Genomic DNA, 20927 nt, shown 5'->3' with positions numbered 1-20927 from the left:
GATATTATAGTGCATTAAGTTGTCATGTCTCCTTAGGCTCCTCTTAGCCTTAACATTTTGTCAGATTTTGTGTTTTTGATGTCCTTTACAGCTTTGAGTAGTACTTGTAGCATCCCTCTATTGGGATTTATCTGGTGGGTTTTTTGTTTGTTTGTTTTATTTTTGCTTTTTAGGGCCCTCACCTGGGGCATATAGAAGTTCCCAGGCTAGGGGTTGAATGAGAGCTACAGCTGCCAGCCTATACTACAGCCACAGCAACACCAGATCCAAGCCACAACTGCAGCCTAGACCACAGCTCAAAACAATGCTGGATCCCCAATCCACTGAGCAGGGCGAGAGATCAAGCCTGCATCCTCATGGACACTAGTCAGATTTCTTTCCACTGAGCCACAGCGGGAACTCCTTGGTGTTTTTTTTTGTTTTGTCTTGTTTTGTTTTGTTGTTTTGTTTTTTTATGAATAAACAGTAGTTATGTGTTTGCGGGAAGAAGAGTGCAGAGAGGAAGCGCTATTTTTATGATATCATATCAAGGGTGCTAACTATACTCATTGTTGATGCTGAACCTGATTGCCTGTCAAAGGCAGTGTTTGCCAGGTTTTCTACTGTAAAGTCATTATTTTTCTCCTTTTTATACTGTACTAATTTGAAATAAATAGGTGCAGCCTAAAACTTAAGGAATTGGGAGTGATATTTCCCCTCGTTGAGGGTGACTTATTTACAAGCATTTTTTTTTCTTAAATGATTTTTATTTTTCTGTTATAGTTGGATAACAGTGTTCTGTCAATTTTCTACTATAAAGCAAAGTGACCCAGTTACACATACATATATACATTCTTTTCCTCACATTAACCTCCATCATGCTCCATCACAAATAACTAGATATAGTTCCCAGGGCTATACAGCAGGATCTTATTGCTTATCCATTCCAAGGCAATAGTTTGCCTCTCTTAGCCCCAGACTCCCAGTCCATCTCACTCCCTTCCCCTACCCCTTGACAACCACAAATCTGTTCTCCGAGTCCATGATTTTCTTTTCTGTGAAAGATTCATTTGTGCCATATATTAGATTACAGATATAAGTGATATCATATGGTATGTCTTTCTCTTTCTGACTTACTTCACTTAGTATGAGAGTTTCTAGTTCCGTCCATGTTGCTGCAAATGGCATTATTTTGTTCCTTTTTATGGCTGAGTAGTATTCCATTGTGATATATTCCACATCTTCTTAATCCATTCATTTGTCAATAAACATTTAGGTTATGTCTTGACTATTGTGAATATTGCTGCCATGAAAATACAGGTGCATGTGTTTTTCAAGGGAAGTTTTGTCTGGATATATGCCCAAGAGCTTTTGGCATATACTTAATTTTTTTCTTCTTGAGCACTTTCTTACTTTTTCATACTACAAGAGGCTGCAGGCTCATCTAATATAGATTTTGCCTCAATCCTAGAATGAGATGTTTTTCTGAGGTGCCCTGGTTCCTTTAATTAGAGAATGGTGTTGGGATCTGGGTACTAGTTGTGCTCGTTGCTAATGGGATGTGGTCGCTTTTAGATCTCCTCAGCTGACTGAGAAAGAGACCATACAAATATACACTACCATCTGTAAACATGTATATATGTAAACATCTATATCTTTACTAAACTATATAAGTTAACACTTATTTTTCCAACTCTAATTCACACAAAATAGATCCTGCTGAGTAGCATTGAGAACTTTGTCTAGATACTCATGTTGCAACAGAACAAAGAGTGGGGAAAAAATGTAATTGTAATATATACATGTAAGGATGACTTGATCCCCTTGCTGTACAGTGGGAAAATAAAATAAAAAAATAAAATAAAATAGTACAATAATATTTTCATGGCTAAAAAAAAAAAAAAAAGAAGAACCAACCTTCAGTACAGTTATTCATATGTTTTTAAAGAACTTAGATTCTCTTGTCAAAGTCTGCATTCCTTTGTAGGATTTCCCACTATCCTAAATTATTTTTTTAAAATTTTGTATGCATTAAGGTTCTTTTTTACTCCTTTAAATTCTATGGGTTTTGGCAAATATATAATGTCATGTATCCATCAGCATCATGCAGAATAATTTCCTGCCCTAAAAGTTTCCTGTGCTTCACATATTCAACACTTTTCCCCTCTCCCTTTCCCCAAATCCTGGTGGCCAGGATTTTTTTAAATGTTTTTATAGCTTTGACTTTTTCAGCTGGTCATATAATTGAAATCCTACAGTATATATCCTTTTCATGATGACTTTTCTCACATCCATATGCATTTAAGATTCCTTTATGTCTTTCTAATAGAAAATTATTTTTTATATCTTTTTATCACTCACTAGTATTCCAATGTACAAATGTACCACAGCTTGTTATCCATTCATCTACCAAAAGGCATCTTAGTTGCTTCCTGGTTTTGGTGATTATTAATAAAGATGCTATAAATACTGACATACAGATTTTTGTATGACCATAGGTTTTCAGGTCAATGAGGAAATCTAGAAAAGCAGTTGCTGTATCTTATGGTGAGACTATATTTAGCTCCATAGGTAATCAACAAACTATCCCTCAAAGTGGTCTTCCCATTTTGTATTACCATAGGCAAAGGACTTCTGTTGCATCCTCGGTAGCATTTGGCATGCCTCTTTTTTAAAAAAGCCTTTATAAGGGTTGTGTAGTATTATCTCATTGCTGTATTAATTTGCAATTCCCATATGAAAATTATGTTGAACATGTGAATCTTTTATTATGGTTTCTTCCCATTTCTGTGTCTTTGGTTATTCAGATCTTTTGGACATTTTTAACTGAATTATGTCGCAATTTTGCTCTCTTCCAGGAGTGTGAAATTTCAATTTTGTTCTAATTCTAGGTCTGGCCCTTCCATATAACATTTAGAATTTCTTTGTTGATAACTCCACAAATAACTTTGGTTTTGATCACAATTATGATGAATCTATACAATCAAATTGGGTAGAACTGGCATTTTCAAAATACTACAACTTCCAATCTATAAACACAAAATTTTTCCATTTATTTAATTCTTTTAATTCTTTCAGCAAAATGTATACATATTTATTTCCATGTATAAATTCTATATGTATTTTGCTAGATTTATATTTAAGTATTACATTGTTTTCTGTGTTAATATAAATATAGTATTTTTAATTTCAAATCCAATTGTTCATTGCTGGTATTTATGGAAGCAATTGTCCTGTGTATATTAATAATGCCTCATATAATCTTGCTTTAATCACTTATTAGTTGTAATAGTTTGGGGTAACTATGGGGAGAACTTTCAGCATAGACTATCTTGTCATCTGCAAAGAATGTTTATTTCTTTTTTCTCAATTTATATATTCTCTTATTTCCAATTTTCCTCTTACTGAGTTTGCTAGGTATTTTAATCACATGATTAATAGGAATTTTAAGAGGGGACATCCTTGCCTTGAACTTTAAGGAGAAAGCCCTCAGTTTGTTTACCATTTAATATGATGCCAGCTGTATGGTTTTTTTAGATTGTCTTCAGCAAACTGAAAAAGTTTCTATTTCTATTTTACTGAAAATTTTTATTATAAATGGGTGTACAATTTGTATAATTTTTTGATTGATACAATTATACAATGTTTTCCCATTTATATTGTTGATGCAATGATTTATTTAATCAGTTTTCCAAAATGAATCATCCCTATATACCTGGAATTAGTTAGTTGTGACATATAATTCTTTTTTATAGATTTTTAATTATCAATATACTAATATTTTGATGAGGATTTTTGCATCTATGATTGTGAGAAATATTTAGCTTTAGTTTTCCTTTCCTGTAATGTCTTACCTGGTTTTGGTATTGTGCAATGCTGGTCTCATAAAATGAGCCATGAAGTGTTTCCTCTGCTTCTATTTTCTGTAAGAGACTGAGGAGTATTCTTATCATTTTGTCCTTAAATATTTGGTAGCATTCACCTGTGAAATCATCCTTTTTGAAGGCTGGTGTAAGGTGGTACCTCATAGTGGTTTTGATTTGCATTTCTCTAATGATGAGTGATGTTGAACACCTTTTCATGTGTTTTTTGGCCATCTGCATGTCTTCTTTGGAGCATTGTCTGTTTAGATCTTCTGCCCACTTTTTGATGTGGTTTTTTTTTTTTTTTTTTTTTTTTAGTATGGAGCTGCAGAAAGTGTTTATAAATTTTGGAGATTAATCCCTTGTCCATTGATTCATTTGCAAAGATTTTCTCCTATTCTGTGGGTTGTCTTTTCATTTTGTTTATGTTTCCATTGCTGTGCATAAATTTTGAAGTTTGATTAGGTCCCATTTTCTTATTTTTGTTTTTATTGTCAATACTCTAAGAGGTGGATCTGAGAAGATGTTGCTGTCATTTACGTTGGAGAGTGTTTGGCCTATATTTTCCTCTAAGAATTTTATAGTGTCTGGTCTTAAGTAATCCATTTTGAATTTATTTTTGTGTATGGTGTTAGGGAGTGGTCTAATTTCATTCTTTTCCATGTGGCTGTCCAGTTTTGCCAGCACCACTTATTGAACAAGCTGTCCTTTCTCCATCATATATTCTTGCCTCTTTTGTCATAGATGAGTTGACTGTATGTGCGTGGATTTAATTCTGGGCTTTCTATCCTGTTCCACTGATCTATTTTTTTTTCAAAGGACTAGATTTTATTTCACTGATTCTCTCTTCCCCCGATTTCAATTTTCTCGATTTCTACTCTAATTTTTATTCTCTTCTGCTTGCTTAAGCTTAACATACTCTTCTTGCCCTACATTCCTAATGAGGAGTCTTAGATTATTAATTTTAGATTTCCTTCTTTTCTAATATATGCTACTTTTGCAACACTCCATTTTTGCCAAGTTATATTTTTACTTAAATAAAATATTTCAAAATATTTCCAGTGATTTCTTGACTCATTGGAATCATGTAAAATAATTAAAACCACAAGAGGCAAAAAAAAATCAAATGGTTTAAAAAATAGGAAAAATTGAATTATGATAGACATCAATCCAACAATATGAATAATTACTTTAAATATGAATGGTTGAAACATTCCAATTAAAAAATAGGCTCCTTCAGCTAGACTGGCTAAATGATGATTCCAATTTCTCTTAACATATAATTTTACATCTATAAAAAGTTTTTAATGATTACCCTAGAATTTAAAATACAGACTTATAATTAATGTAGGCCCACTTTAAATAACATTACACTACTTATTTGGTAATGCAGAATATTCCCAATTTCTCCCTCCTTTTCCTTATACTATTGTTGTCATTCACTTATCTATAAGCTATAATAACCCAAACCATTTTTACTATTATTACTTTAAACAAATAATTATCAATTAGGTCAATTAAGAATAAATATTAGGGAGAGGACAAGATGGTGGAGGAGTAGGGGGACACGCTCGCCCTCTCCCACAAACACAACAAAAAAAGCACATCTACAGAATAAATGACTCGCACAGAACAGCAACCAATCGCTGGCAGAGGAACCTAAACTCCAATAACAGCAAGAAGTTCGTGACATTACTGGGGCAGAACAGGAGAAAAGAGGAGAGTGAGAGAAGGTGAATCCTAGTGGGACGGGCGCTCCCGAAAGGGAACTGAGGAGGAGAAAGGGATCCCGCACCCTGGAAAGTCACCTACTCGGGGGAAAGATCAAACGAACTGGAGGAATCTCCAGATGCAGAGAAGAGTGTAGCAGTAAGTTGGAGTACGGAAAAACCGATCAAGAACCGAATGGACCATCTGAACTACGGGCACAGTCACCAAAAATTGAGACGCCTGGGTGGGGGCTGGGCACCGAGTCCTTGGCTCCAGAGGTTAGTCCCCGGGAAAGGGCAGGGGGATGCCTGGGTGGGGGCTAGGCACCGAGACCTCGGATCCAGAGGTTAGTCCCCAGGAAAGGGCCAGGGGATGCCTGGGTGGGGGCTAGGCACCGAGACCTCGGATCTAGAGGTTAGTCCCCAGGAAAGGGCTGGGGGATGCCTGGGTGGGGGCTGGGCTCCAGAGGTTAGTCCCCGAGAACAGGATGGGGGGGAGGGGCAGAGCGGAGACTGCTTGGGAGACTAGAAAACAAAGCTGTCGCAGAGGAAGGGAGCAATACTCTAGGGGCGGGGAAGCGGAAAGCCGCATCAGAGGGAACCTGGGAGAAGAGCCTGGTCTGTGCCCGTGCTGGGGAGGGGAGAGAAGAAGGGGTGGGTCCCCATAGAACACTTCCCACACCACAGCAAGCTTACAGGCCTGCTAGCTAGCAGAAAGCTGTGCTTCCCAGTGCATCCCCTCCTCCACCCCCACCACCCCCTACGCTCTCACCGGACCTGGGGCTGCCTGCCATCCAGGAGGGCTGGCCTCAACAATTGCCTGAAGCCTACCACCAAAGGGGCTGTCCCTGCACAGGCCTGCTTGCCCGTTGGAGGGGCTACACTTCCGCAGAGCGGCACCAAACACCACCAGCCCCCGAGAAAAGGCCTGCAGCCCAGAAGGCTAGAACAAGCCTAGCCAGGCCGTGAATAGATCTACCTAATTCTCGGATGGTTTTTCTGAGTCGGGCTGCCCCAGAGAGGAGCCTCTTGGGTTTTCAGTGGCCCTGCTACCCACCCAAGCCCCCAGGGGGTGCAGAGAACTAGTGGATCAGTTGCATAGGACTACCAGCTCCAGGCAGGACCCCCTGCAGCCCAGAAAAGCTACAACAAGCTTGGCTGAGCTGGGAAAAGATCTCAGACAGTCTTTCTGAGTCGGGCTGCCCTGGGGAGGAGGCTCTTGGGTTTCCAGTGGCCCTGCTACCCGCCCAAGCCCCTAGGGGGTGCCCCACTGCCGCGGAATAGCTGCTCAGCACCACCAGCCCCCTGGAGGTGCCCCTCCAGCCCAGAAAAGCTACAACAAGCTTGGCCAGACTCTGAAAAGATCCGCCTACATTCTCAGGCCGTCCTTCTGAGTTGGGCTGCCCTAGGGAAGAGCCTCTTAGGTTCTCAGTGACCCAGATAGCTTCTCCAGCAATCCTGAGGAACAGCTGCCCAACACTGCCAACCTCCTGCAAGAACCCCACAGCCTAAAAACACCAGAGCGAGTTCTGCATGACCAAGTGAAATCTGCTACCATCGTGGTGTGGACCTCCCAGTCCTGTCTGCCCTCAGGAAGTCCTCCTTTGCTTCAAAGAAACACTGCTAGCCCCATCAACACTCCAGAAAAGCCACACTGCCTCAAAAAAGATTGACCAACAACGCCAGCCCTCAGGAAACATTCCACGGCAGTGACAAGGCAAACACTGCCCAGTCACAGAGAGTACAACTCCCTCAGGAGAAAGAAAACAACAAGCAAGATGAAGAAGCTGAGAAACCACCCCCAGTCAAACCAACAGGAGAACTCACCTAAAACAGTCAACAAGGAAACAGATCTCTGCAGTCTGACAGACCTGGAGTTCAAAAGAGAAATAGTGAAAATACTGAAGGAATTAAGAGAAGATATGAACAGTAATGCAGATCCCTCCGAAAGGAACTAGAAAATATAAGGAGGAGCCAAGAAAAACTAGAACATTCATTTGCAGAGATGCAAACTGAACTAAGGGCAGTAAAAACCAGAATGAATAATGCAGAAGAACGAATCAGTGATATGGAAGATAGAATAATGGAAATCACTCAATCCGGTCAACAGACAGAAAACCGAATCAAAAAACTGGAAAGCAATATAAGAGACCTATGGGATAAAATAAAGCAGGCCAATCTACACATAATAGGAATTCCAGAAGGAGTAGAAAAAGATAAGGGAATGGAAAATATATTTGAAGAAATTATCGATGGAAACTTCCCAAATCTAAAGGATCCTGGGTTCAAGATACAAGAAGCACAGAGGGCCCCAAACAATCTGAACCCAAACAGACCCACACCAAGACACATCATAATAAAAATGGCAAAAGTTAGTGATAAAGAGAGGATCCTAAAGGCAGCAAGAGAAAAACAGAATGTTACCTACAAGGGAACCCCCATAAGAATATCAGCTGACTTCTCTACAGAAACACTACAGGCCAGGAGGGAATGGCAAGAGATATTTAAAGTGCTAAAAGGAAAAAATATGCAACCTAGAATACTCTATCCAGCAAGAATATCATTTAAAATAGAAGGGGAAATAAAAATTTTTTCCAACAAACAAAAACTTAAAGAATACAGCAACACAAAACCCAGGTTAAAGGAAATATTGAAAGGGCTTCTCTAAACCAAAAAGAAAGGAAGGAAAGGGAAGAAAAAAGAAAAGAAAAAAAAAGAAGAAGAGGAAGAACAAGAACTGAAAAAACCGCAATCAGAGAGCAGTCACTCAAATAAGCCAGCATACAGATTGAATCATGAACAGGCCTCAAACAAAATAAAATTAAAAAGAAACAAATAAAAAAGAGTCATCAAAACCATAAAATGTGGGCAAGGGATGTTAGGAAGTAAATAGCCCTTTTTGTTTGTTTGTTTGTATGTTTCTCTTCTTAATTTTAATATAGTAATGAAGGGTTTGAACTTACAGGATCATCAGGCTAAAACACACAATTATGGGAAGGGGTTAGCATACTTAAAAAACAGGGCAACCACAAGTCAAAACCAAATATGGCATTTGCAAAAAAAAAAAAAACAAATACACTCAAGCAGATAATAACAGGAAACCATCCAACCAAAAAGGAAAAAGAAAGGAAGAATGGAAAACCATAGAATCAACTGGAACACGAGGTTCAAATGGCAATAAATAATCATCTATCAATTATCACCTTAAATGTCAATGGACTGAATGCCCCAATCAAAAGACACAGAGTGGCTGAGTGGATAAAAAGACAAAAACCTTCAATTTGCTGCCTACAAGAAACTCACCTTAGGACAAACGATACATATGGATTGAAAGTGAAAGGGTGGGGAAAAATATTTCACGCCAATAGACACGACAGAAGAGCAGGAGTTGCAATGCTCATATCAGACAAAATAGACTTTAAAACAAAAGACATAAAGAAAGACAAAGAAGGACACTACTTAATGATTAAGGGATCCATCCAAGGAGAGGATGTTACTATTGTCAACATATATGCCCCAAATACAGGAGCACCCAGATACATACAACAAATATTAACAGACATAAAGGGAGATATTGATGAGAATACAATCATAGCAGGAGACTTTAATACCCCCCTCACATCAATGGACAGATTGAAAACCAATAAAGCAACAGAGATCCTAAAGGAAACAATAGAAAAGTGAGACTTAATTGATATCTTCAGGACACTACATCCAAAAAAAGCAGAATACACATTCTTCTCAAATGCTCATGGAACATTCTCAAGAATCGACCACATATTGGGACACAAAGCTAATCTCAATAAATTTAGGAGCATAGAAATTATCTCAAGTAACTTCTCTGACCACAATGCCATGAAATTAGAAACCAACCATGGGAAAAGGAAAGAGAAAAAACCTACTGCATGGAGACTAAACAACATGCTGCTAAAAAATGAATGGGTCAAGGAGGAAATCAAGAAGGAAATTAAAAACTACCTGGAAACAAATGATAATGAAGACACAACCTCTCAAAATCTATGGGATGCTGCAAAAGCAGTGCTCAGAGGGAAATTTATAGCAATACAGGCCTTTCTCAAAAAAGAAGAAAGATCCCAAATGGACAACTTAACCCTCCACCTAAATGAATTAGAAAAAGAAGAACAAAAAAGTCCTAGAGTCAGCAGAAGGAAGGAAATTATAAAGATCAAAGAAGAAATCAGTAAAATAGAGACTCAAAAAACAAGAGAGAAAATTAATAAAACCAAGAGCTGGTTCTTTGAAAAGGTGAACAAAATTGACAAACCCCTGGCCAGACTCACTCAAAAGAGGAGAGAAAGAACCAAATAACCAAAATTATAAATGAAAAAGGAGAAATCACAACGGATACAGCAGAAACACAAAAAACCATAAGAGAATACTATGAACAACTATACGGCAACAAGTTTGACAATCTGGAAGAAATGGACAATTTTCTAGAATCTTAAAGCCTGCCAAAACTGAATCAAGTAGAAACAGACCAACTGAACAGACCCATCACTAGAAATGAAATTGAAGAGGTCATAAAATCACTCCCTACAAAGAAAAGTCCAGGACCAGATGGCTTCACAGGTGAATTCTATCAAACATATAAAGAGGAATTGGTGCCCATCCTCCTTAAACTCTTTCAAAAGGTTGAAGAAGAAGGAATACTCCCAAAGACATTCTATGATGCCACCATCACCCTCACTCTGAAACCAGACAGAGATACCACCAAAAAAGAAAACTATCGCCCAATATCATTGATGAATATAGATGCAAAAATTCTCAACAAAATCTTAGCCAACCGAATCCAACAACATATCAAAAAAATTATACACCATGACCAGGTTGGGTTCATCCCAGGTTCACAAGGATGGTTCAACATACGCAAATCAATCAGCATCATACACCACATTAACAAAAGAAAAGTCAAAAATCATATGATCATCTCAATAGACGCAGAAAGAGCATTTGACAAAGTCCAACATCCATTCATGATCAAGACCCTCGCCAAACTGGGTACAGAGGAAACATTCCTGAATATAATCAAAGCCATTTATGATAAGCCCACAGCAAATATAATCCTCAATGGGGAAAAACTGAAAGCCTTCTCCCTCAAATCTGGAACAAGACAGGGATGCCCACTCTCACCACTGCTCTTCAACATAGTTTTGGAAGTCCTAGCCACAGCAATTAGACAAACTAAGGAAATAAAAGGCATCCATATAGGAAGAGAAGAGAGAAAACTGTCACTGTATGCAGACGACATGATACTATACATAGAAAACCCGAAGGACTCAACCCCAAAACTACTTGAACTGATTCATAAATTCAGCAAAGCAGCAGGATATAAGATTAACATTCAGAAGTCAGTTGCATTTCTGTATACCAGCAATGAAATATTAGAAAAGGAATACAAAAATATAATACCTTTTAAAATTGCACCTCACAAAATCAAATACCTCAGAATACACCTGACCAAGGAGGTAAAGGACCTATATGCCGAGAACTATAAAACTTTAATCAAAGAAATCAAAGAAGATGTAAAGAAATGGAAAGATATTCCATGTTCATGGATTGGAAAAATCAACACTGTAAAAATGGCCATACTACCCAAAGCAATCTACAGATTCAATGCAATCCCTATCCGATTACCCATGACATTTTTCACAGAACTAGAACAAACAATCCAAACATTTATATGGAACAACAAAAGACCCAGAATCGCCAAAGCAATCCTGAGAAACAAAAACCAAGCAGGAGGCATCACTCTCCCAGACTTCAAGAAATACTACACAGCCACAGTCATCAAAACAGTGTGGTACTGGTACCAAAACAGACAGACAGACCAATGGAACAGAATAGAGAACCCGGAAATAAACCCTGACACCTATGGCCAATTCATCTTTGACAAGGGAGGCAAGAATATCAAATGGGAAAAAGAAAGTCTATTCAGCAAGCATTGCTGGGAAACCTGGACAGCTGCATGCAAAGCAATGAAACTAGAACACACCCTCACACCATGCACAAACATAAACTCCAAATGGCTGAAAGACTTACATATACGACAGGACACCATCAAACTCCTAGAAGAAAACATAGGCAAAACACTCTCTGACATCAACATCATGAATATTTTCTCAGGGCAGTCTCCCAAAGCAATCGAAATTAGAGCAAAAATAAACCCATGGGACCTCATCAAACTGAAAAGCTTTTGCACAGCAAAGGAAACCCAAAAGAAAACAAAAAGACAACTTACAGAATGGGAGGAACTAGTTTCAAATGATGCAACCGACAAGGGCTTAATCTCTAGAATATATAAACAACTTATACAACCCAGCAGCAAAAAAGCCAATCAATCAATGGAAAAATGGGCAAAAGGCCTGAATAGACTTTTCTCCAAAGAAGATATACAGATGGCCAACAAACACATGAGAAAATGCTTAACATCACTGATTATAAGAGAAATGCAAATCAAAACTACCATGAGATACCACCTCACACCAGTCAGAATGGCCATCATTAAGAAATCCACAAATAACAAGTGCTGGAGGGGCTGTGGAGAAAAGGGAACCCTCCTGCACTGTTGGTGGGAATGTAAACTGGTACAGCCACTATGGAGAACAGTTTGGAGATACCTTAGAAATCTATACATAGAACTTCCATATGACCCCGCAATCCCACTCTTGGGCATCTATCCGGACAAAACTCTACTTAAAAGAGACACGTGCACCCGCATGTTCATTGCAGCACTATTCACAATAGCCAGGACATGGAAACAACCCAAATGTCCATCAACAGAGGATTGGATTCGGAAGAGGTGGTATATATACACAATGGAATACTAAAAAAGTCAGCCATAAAAAAGAATGACATAATGCCATTTGCAGCAACATGGATGGAGCTAGAGAACCTCATACTGAGTGAAATGAGCCAGAAAGACAAAGACAAATACCATATGATATCACTTATAACTGGAATCTAATATCCAGCACAAATGAACATCTCCTTAGAAAAGAAAATCATGGACGTGGAGAAGAGACTTGTGGCTGCCTGATGGGAGGGGGAGGGAGTGGGAGGGATCGGGATCTTGGGGTTATCAGACACAACTTAGAATAGATTTACAAGGAGATCCTGCTGAATAGCATTGAGAACTTTGTCTAGATACTCATGTTGCAACAGAAGAAAGGGTGGGGGAAAAATGTAATTGTAATGTATACATGTAAAGATAACTTGAGCCCCTTGCTGTCCAGTGGGAAAATAAAAAAAATTTATATAAAAAAAGAATAAGTATTAAAATATTTAATGTTACCTTCATCATAATATTATTGAGTTTTCCTTTTCTATGTAGATACATTTTCCAACTACAAAATTTTTATTCTCCCTGAAGAACTTCTTTCAGCATTTCTAATGCAGTAGTTTTGCTGGTAATAAGTACTCAGAGGTTTTTTTTTCATTTTGTTATCAGCTAAAGTATTTCGTCATTTTTGAAGGACCATTTCAATGAGTATAGAATTAAAGGGTTTTGGTCTTTCAATATTCTAAATATTTCACTCTACTTTTAACTTCTACTACTTCTTATTAGCCTGATGTAATTTTTAAAATATTTATTCCTCTAAAGGTAAGCCATATTTTTCTTTGTATTCGGTTTTCTGTAATTCAAATATGATATGCCTACCTGTAATTTTCTCAGCATATATACACGTTCATGTTCATTAATATTATTGCACCTGTGGTTTTGTGTATCTTAACAATTTTGGAAAATTCTCAAACATTTTAATGCTGTTCCCCTCTTCCTTCTCTTTTGGGTATTTCTACTATGTATATTATACCATTCAGAACTGCCCCATTGTTCTTGAGTATGCTGTTCTGATGTTTGTTTTTTCTTAATTCTTCTTTCTCAATTTTAGTTTGGAAAGTTTCTTTTGACATTATGTTGCAGGTCACTGATTCTTTCCTCAGCCGTTTCCTGTCTGGTGAGAAGCTCATCAGAGGCATACTCCATGTATAGTACACTAGTTTTGATGCCTAACATTTCCTTTTGATTCTATCTTGGATTTTCCATTTATTTGTTTACATTACACAACCTTTTTCCCTGCCGTCTACTTTTTGCATTAGAACTGTATCTGAGTATGACTCCAATGTTTTGTCCCTTCAGACTATTTCTGGTTCATGCTCTTTATCATGCTTTGAATATCTTTATTTTTGTTGCTGAAAGCCAGGCATGACATTTTGAGTAATAGAAACTGGGATAAAAGTCCTGAAGTGCGAGATTTTATGTTATCTGGCTAAGAGTTATTCTTCATTATTGTTTGGTGCAATTACAGTTGTCAGAGACTTCAAATTTTTGTTTTGTTGTTCTTGTTCTCTTTGGATTTTCTTAAGAATGCTTACTTAAATAAAGTCTGTACTTTCCAGTTCTTTCAGTTTAAATTCACTGTTTTTATAGTGATGTCCTGTTTAGGTGGTGGTAAAGTATGGTGTAGTGAAAGTATTTTATAATCTTATGATTAAATATTAGTCATTAGTTGACTTTAGTTTATGGACTATGAAATTCACAAGCATATTTTAGCTCTTCCTTCAGATGATAAAAGAAAGTGAGATGTTAGTGTTGTGTAAATGTTCTCCCCTTGGTAAGTTAAGGTTTTAATAAAGTCTTTTCTTTGGATAATATACTTTTCTTATGGAAAACATTCTGGAAATATATGTAAATTGGTCTTCTTCCTTTCCCTCTGCCAAAGACCTATAGGGATTTTTCTTGATTCTTCACCATGGACTATTACCGAGTTCCTGTGGGCAAACCCATGAAAGTATATATACCCCCTATTATTGTGGTTCCTAGGAATTCTTCACCTTCCATGTAGTTCACATCTAGCCTCTAGAATTTCTTCATCATTACTTATTATTAATTTTTACCACTTTATGCTCCAGTGGTTTCTGTTCCTAGATGCATATATTGGCTCTGATTCTCTATACTCACTTTTCTTTCCAGATTTCTCCTGCAACATTTTTTTTCTAATGGGTCTAATAAAAACACTAGTTTTCCAATTATAAGCTTTTTTCCTGTTACAAGGGTAAGACTGATGATCTCCAAGTCCTTTCCATGTGGGAATTAGTATTAGACATCTCAAGCGAGTATTTTTAAACAAAATATTTAGCATGCATATAACATGAACATCTCCTCAATCTTACATAAAACCATATGATGATTACCTATTTTTTTGAGGTAGAGACACAATTATCAAAGGTTCTTTATAAATTTGCCAGACTATACCACGTTATCTCACACCATTCTACCTTACTTGTAATAATATGGCAACTCAGATCTCCCACGTACTCACTCATACCACACTTCCATGATGCAGGGCTTTTGCAAGTGCTGGCTCTTCACTTTCCTGGAATGTTCTTTCTCTCTCATACACACATAACCATATACAGCTGAGTATATTTTCATACTGTTTTCAGCCCCAAGCTAAGAGTTTTGCAAAGAAATAAGTATTCAATTTGTGAGACTAAATGAAAGACATTTACAGCATGCAACATTACAGAATGGAGATGTGAGGTTCTCAACTTCATAACATGTCTTTTTTCTTTTTGATCTTTGAGATAGTTATCAGTATGCTCTTGTTGGTTTTAAAATATATTTGTTAAACAAAACATTTTATTGTGTAGTTATAGATCAAATTGTATTGACTGCCTACTGTGAGCCAAGCACTACCCTAGATGTTTTATCTTATTATTTCATTTAATACTCTTGCAGTACTGAATAGTATTAACTACATTTTTCAGATGATAAAACTGGATTCAAAAAGTTAATTAACCAAGGTATCAGTGCTAATAAAGCAGTATTGGAACTTGTGTCTAATAATAATTTTAGCTACATTTTATTGAGTACTGGTTGCCTTATACTATAGTAAGCCTTGTATATGTCAATACCCCCCATACGTGAAAACCGTCAGATTAGGAACTAGGTCTTACACATATTTGGAGCTACACCTCTTCTCTAAGGAAATAAATTCAGTAGTTTTACTCAAACATGTGCCATAAATGCTTCCAATTTTTGTTATAATTTATTCATTTTATAGATATTTATTGAGATTCTACTATGTGTCAGACACTTATCCAGCACTATAGAAAATGGTAATAACTAAAATTGGTATGGTTCCTACTCCCATGGATCCTATCATCATTAGGAACAAAAATAAAATTCTTATTAAAACAACTTTAGAAAACACAGTAAAAGAAAGGCTAAACAACATACCACTGCGTTAATGGATTTTCAAGATAGTTCTGAAATAAACCAGTTAGCAGCTGGATTAAAATCCCATGTGGCTTTGAAAGAAACAGATGTATTAAACAGATACTGGATCTATATTTCCTTTTCAGAAGTGAAATTTAAGGTGGCTGAGACTTTGTCTATTTGCATTTTTATAAACCCTGAAATGAGATGGTAGAGACCAGAATGACTGATGACTGACTTACACAGCTCAAGACTCTTTATCCAGAGCTCCAAGTGTCCAAGAGTAACCTATAAAATAACAAAGATGAGAAAGATTTACAGTCATTTGGGAAATTCTTTTATATTCTGAAGTAAACATATTTCACACAGAAGAGTGATTTGACCTCTCAAACTCATCTTAAAACAGCACATTTGGCACAAATATGTATGAAACTGAGAAACCACTTCTCCCCAAAGGAAAACAACAAGTGAGGGCTTATGTAGACCTTTTCTGGAGATATATACTGTGTATGAAATGGTTATAAAGATTTCTGTTGTTTAAAGTTTAACAAGCTCATTTCAGCAGGAATTTAAATCCCTGTGAGATTATTAAAGGGCTGGAGAGAAGAAGTACATGGAGTACAAAAGAGGTGGTGAACTAGATGTCATAATGAATGATTAACTGGGTTAGTGAAAGTCAAAGAATATGCACATGTAGAAGCCATTCAACCCTTGAATTTAAGATTTCTACAGTAAATTGAAATTGGAAAGGAAGATAATAAGTAATGTATACCTAATGTGTTTTCATAATTTATTCTATTCATTTATTACATGCAATTTCTAAAAACTTATTGCATATTAACACCTACCATGAGCATTTCATGTAGCTATTACATAGCTATTATATAATTTCTGATAATTATTATCATTTAACCTTTGGGAATGAATATATTCAGAATATTAAGAGAATTTATCCATCTGTTCAGCTGTTCTACTGTTCACAATTCTATTTAGTGTGCAGGTATTTACAAGGGTCCAGCCAAATTAATGTGCATCCTCAGAAATAGAATGTACAGAACAGCACTTGCCCTCTTTCTTCTACTATTTATCTATGCTTTTACTCTTTTTATCTCATTTTTCATGTAGTATAACGTTAATGGGATGCATGGGAAATTAATATTCTGGGTATATAATGCTTCCCTGCCAATTTCCCATCTAATTTTGAAAAGTGCTTTTAACATGTCAGATTAAGAAAGTATTATTCTATAAATTACTACCTTAGGTCATCCATTAATTCATTTATTCATTTATTTAGTCTTTCATTCAACCATTATTTATTATCTACCAAATTCCAAGAACTCTAGCAGGTAGGACATAACTTCTTTCACTAATTCTATGAGTAGTGGTCACTCACTCATAAATGTTTCCCAATATTCTTTATAATATAGTCTTAGTATTTTCTAAACTGGAGAATTATATTAGTTTTTACCTTAAATTTCATTCTAGAATATTGGTATTTGGGAAGTAGTTCAGAGAGGAAGTGACTAATACAATTCAATTCATGGAAAATCACATTTGTGTCATTAAACCAGACAAATGACTGATTATTTATCTAATCACATTAAATTCTAACTCAAGATTTTCTAAATTTCTGTGACTTATTCTTCTTCACTTTACACAAAATATTTCCTGTATATTGATTTCAAATAACATGTGGTACTAGAGGGGTGGTGCATTTGCATGGAAAGAGAACTGAATTTAGTTCCAATATCAGGTCTTGTTCCAAATCAATTCCCCTACAATTACCTCAGCTTTCTAGTTGGTAAAACTAAGGGGAAAAGTCCACAGTAGTTCTTACAGTTCTTTTCAGAACTAAAGTTCCATAATTTTAAGAATTTTTAACTTAAATGGTATTCAGGTATTGAACATGCACCTGCTCTCCACTCTGTATAATATTATAGATTAATAGGGAGTTTCAGAAAATTTAATCTTTAATAATCTTCCATCTTAGTCACTTAAATAAAAGTATAGTTGAAAATTTGTAATCATTGAAGCTTTTAGGAGATTCACTTGTAGCGAACTGAAATACTCATCCCATTCTTCAATCAGGAAACTTAGTTAATAGGCTCTAATGCCAAATGAAAATTTAAAGAAAAAAAACATATTTCAATTAATACTTTGATAAATACTAGATAAACACACAGCAATTGAAAATTCAAAGGCAACATTATGGATGGAGAAGCTGGAAAATAAGAGCAAGTTCCTGGATAATAAGACTACTACTTCAGAGGCCCTTTACATACTGAACTGAAGCATATTTTCCACATGTGTTTTAATTATGTTATGCCCTATTTTTCTAGAACCAAATTAAATGATTATACCTGCCACTTGTAAAGTATCTGTACAGTACTTTTCTTATGCAAATCAAAGCTACTGTGAGGTACCACCTCACACCAGTCAGAATGGCCATCATTAACAAGTCCACAAACAACAAATGCTGGAGAGGGTGTGGAGAAAAGGGAACCCTCCTACACTGTTGGTGGGAATGTAAATTGGTAAAACCACTATGGAAAACAGTATGGAGGTACCCCAGAAAACAATATGTAGAACTACCATATGACCCAGCAATCCCACTCGTGGGCATACATCTGGACAAAACTTTCCTTGAAAAAGACGCATTCACCCATATATTCATTGCAGCACTATTCACAACAGCAAAGACATGGAACAATCTAAATGTACATCGACAGATGAATGGATTAAGAACATGTGGTTTATATACACAATGGGATACTACTCATCCGTAAAAAGGAACAAATTAATGCCATTTGCAGCATCATGGATGAACTAGATACTCTCACACAAAGTGAAGTCAGTCAGTCAGTCAGAAAGAGGGAGATAAATACCATATGATATCACATATCTAGAATCTAATATATAGCACAAATGAATCTTTCTACAGAACAGAAAATCATGGACTTGGAGAACAGACTTGTGGTTGCCAAGGGGAAGGGGGAGGGAGTGGGATGAACTGGGACTTTGGGGTTAATGGATGCAAACTATTGCCTTTGTTATGGATGAGCAATGAGATATTTCTGTAGAGCACTGAGAATTATACCTAGTCACTTATGATGGGGCATGATAATGTAAGAAAAATAATGTATATATGTATGTGTGACTGGGTCACTTTGCCGTACAATAGAAAATTGACAGAACACTGTAAAGCAGCTATGATGGAAAAGATAAAAATCATTAAAAAAATAAAGTACTTTTCTTCACATAATTTTTCATTCATGATTCACTCAGAATAATCCACATCACTTCATCAGTTAAAATGTTATTATATATGCTTATTTAATATTATAGTCACAAAATTTATGGTGAGGATAACAAAACTATAGGCAATTCTCTGACAAGAGAACTGAGTGTTGAAAAGTTAGATCCTTTGTTCAGATTCATGCATTTAGTAGGAGGTAGAGCCAAGAATCAAACTCACCTCTGCCATGTGTTAACAACCATATTACACTGCCTCCAGGAAGGTACTAATTTGTAAGAAATAATTCAAGTCAATATCCAGGTGGGATTCATCCCAAGTTCACAAGGATGGTTCAACATACACAAATCAATCAATGTAATATACTATGTTAACAAAATAAAAAGTCTCAATAGATGCTGAAGAAGCATTTGACAAAATGCAACATTCATTTTATAAACGCTTACCAATGTGGGTATAGAAGGACCATATCTCAGCATAATAAAAGCCATTTATGACAAACCCACAGCCAATATAATAATCAACTGAGAAAAGCTGAAAGCCTTCCTGCTAAACATGGAACACAACAAGGATGCCCACTCTAACCACTCTTATTCAACATAGTATTGGAAGTCCTAACTATAGCAATCAGACAAAAAAGGAAATAAAAGTGTCCAAGTTGGAAGATAAGTAATATTGTTACTATATGCACAAGACATGATAATAGTTATAGAAAACCCTAAGGACTTCACACAAAAACTACTCAATGTGATCAATAAATTCAGCAAAATAGCAAGTTACAAGATTGACATTCTGAAATTGGTTGCATTTCTGTATACTAATAATGAAACATTAGAAAAAGAATATAAAAAAAAACCTTTTAAAAAACCACACCAATAATTTAAATACCTAGGAGTAAATCTGACCAAGAGGTGAAAGACATATATGCTAAGGACTATAAAACATTAATAAAGAAAATTAAAGTTTACTCAAGGAAATGGAAAGATGTCCCATGTTCCTGGACTGGAAGAACTAATATTGTTAAAATGGCCATATCAACCAAAGCAATCTACAAATTTAATTCAATCTCTATTAAATTATTCAAGAGATTTTTCACAGAACTAGAACAAATAATCCAAAAAATTATATGAAACCATGGAAGACCCAGAATTGCCACAGGAATCCTGGTGGAAAAACATAACAAAACAAAGTAGGAGGAATTACTCTCCCAGACTTCAGACAAATTTACAAGTTACAGTAATTAAAACATTGTGGTATTGGTACAAAAACAAGCAAATGGATTAATGGAACTGAATGGAGCACCCAGAAGTAAACCCAGACACATATAGTCAACTAATCTTTGACAAAGGAGTTAAGAGTATAAAATGGGAAAAAGACAGTCTCTTCAGTAAGTGGTATTGGGAAAGTTGGACAACTGTATGTAAATCAATAAAACTAGAACACACCCTCACACCATGCACAAAAATAGCCAAAATGACTCAGTCTTAAACATAAGACATGACACCATAAAACTCCTAGAAAAGAATGTAGGCAAAACATTTTCTGACATAAACGGTACAACTGTTTTCTTAGGTCAGTCTCCCAAGGTCATAGAAATAAAAACAAAAATAAACAAATGGGACCTAATCAAACTTACAAGCTTTTGCACAGTAAAGAAACTGTTAAAAAAAAAAAAGAAAAGAAACCTATGGAATGTGAGAAATAGTTGCAAATGATGAAAGCAACAAGGGCTTAATTTCCAAAAATATCCAAACAACTCAATACAATTCAATAACAAAAGATACAAATATCCAAATTGAAAAATGAACAGAAGACCTGAATAGACATTTCTCCAAAGAAGACCAGATGGCCAGTAGGCACATGAAAAGATGCTCAATATCCAC

This window comes from Phacochoerus africanus, chromosome 15 (genome assembly GCF_016906955.1).
Source record: "Phacochoerus africanus isolate WHEZ1 chromosome 15, ROS_Pafr_v1, whole genome shotgun sequence".
NCBI classification, from domain to species: Eukaryota; Metazoa; Chordata; class Mammalia; order Artiodactyla; family Suidae; genus Phacochoerus; species Phacochoerus africanus.
This window is presented reverse-complemented; position numbering follows the sequence as displayed.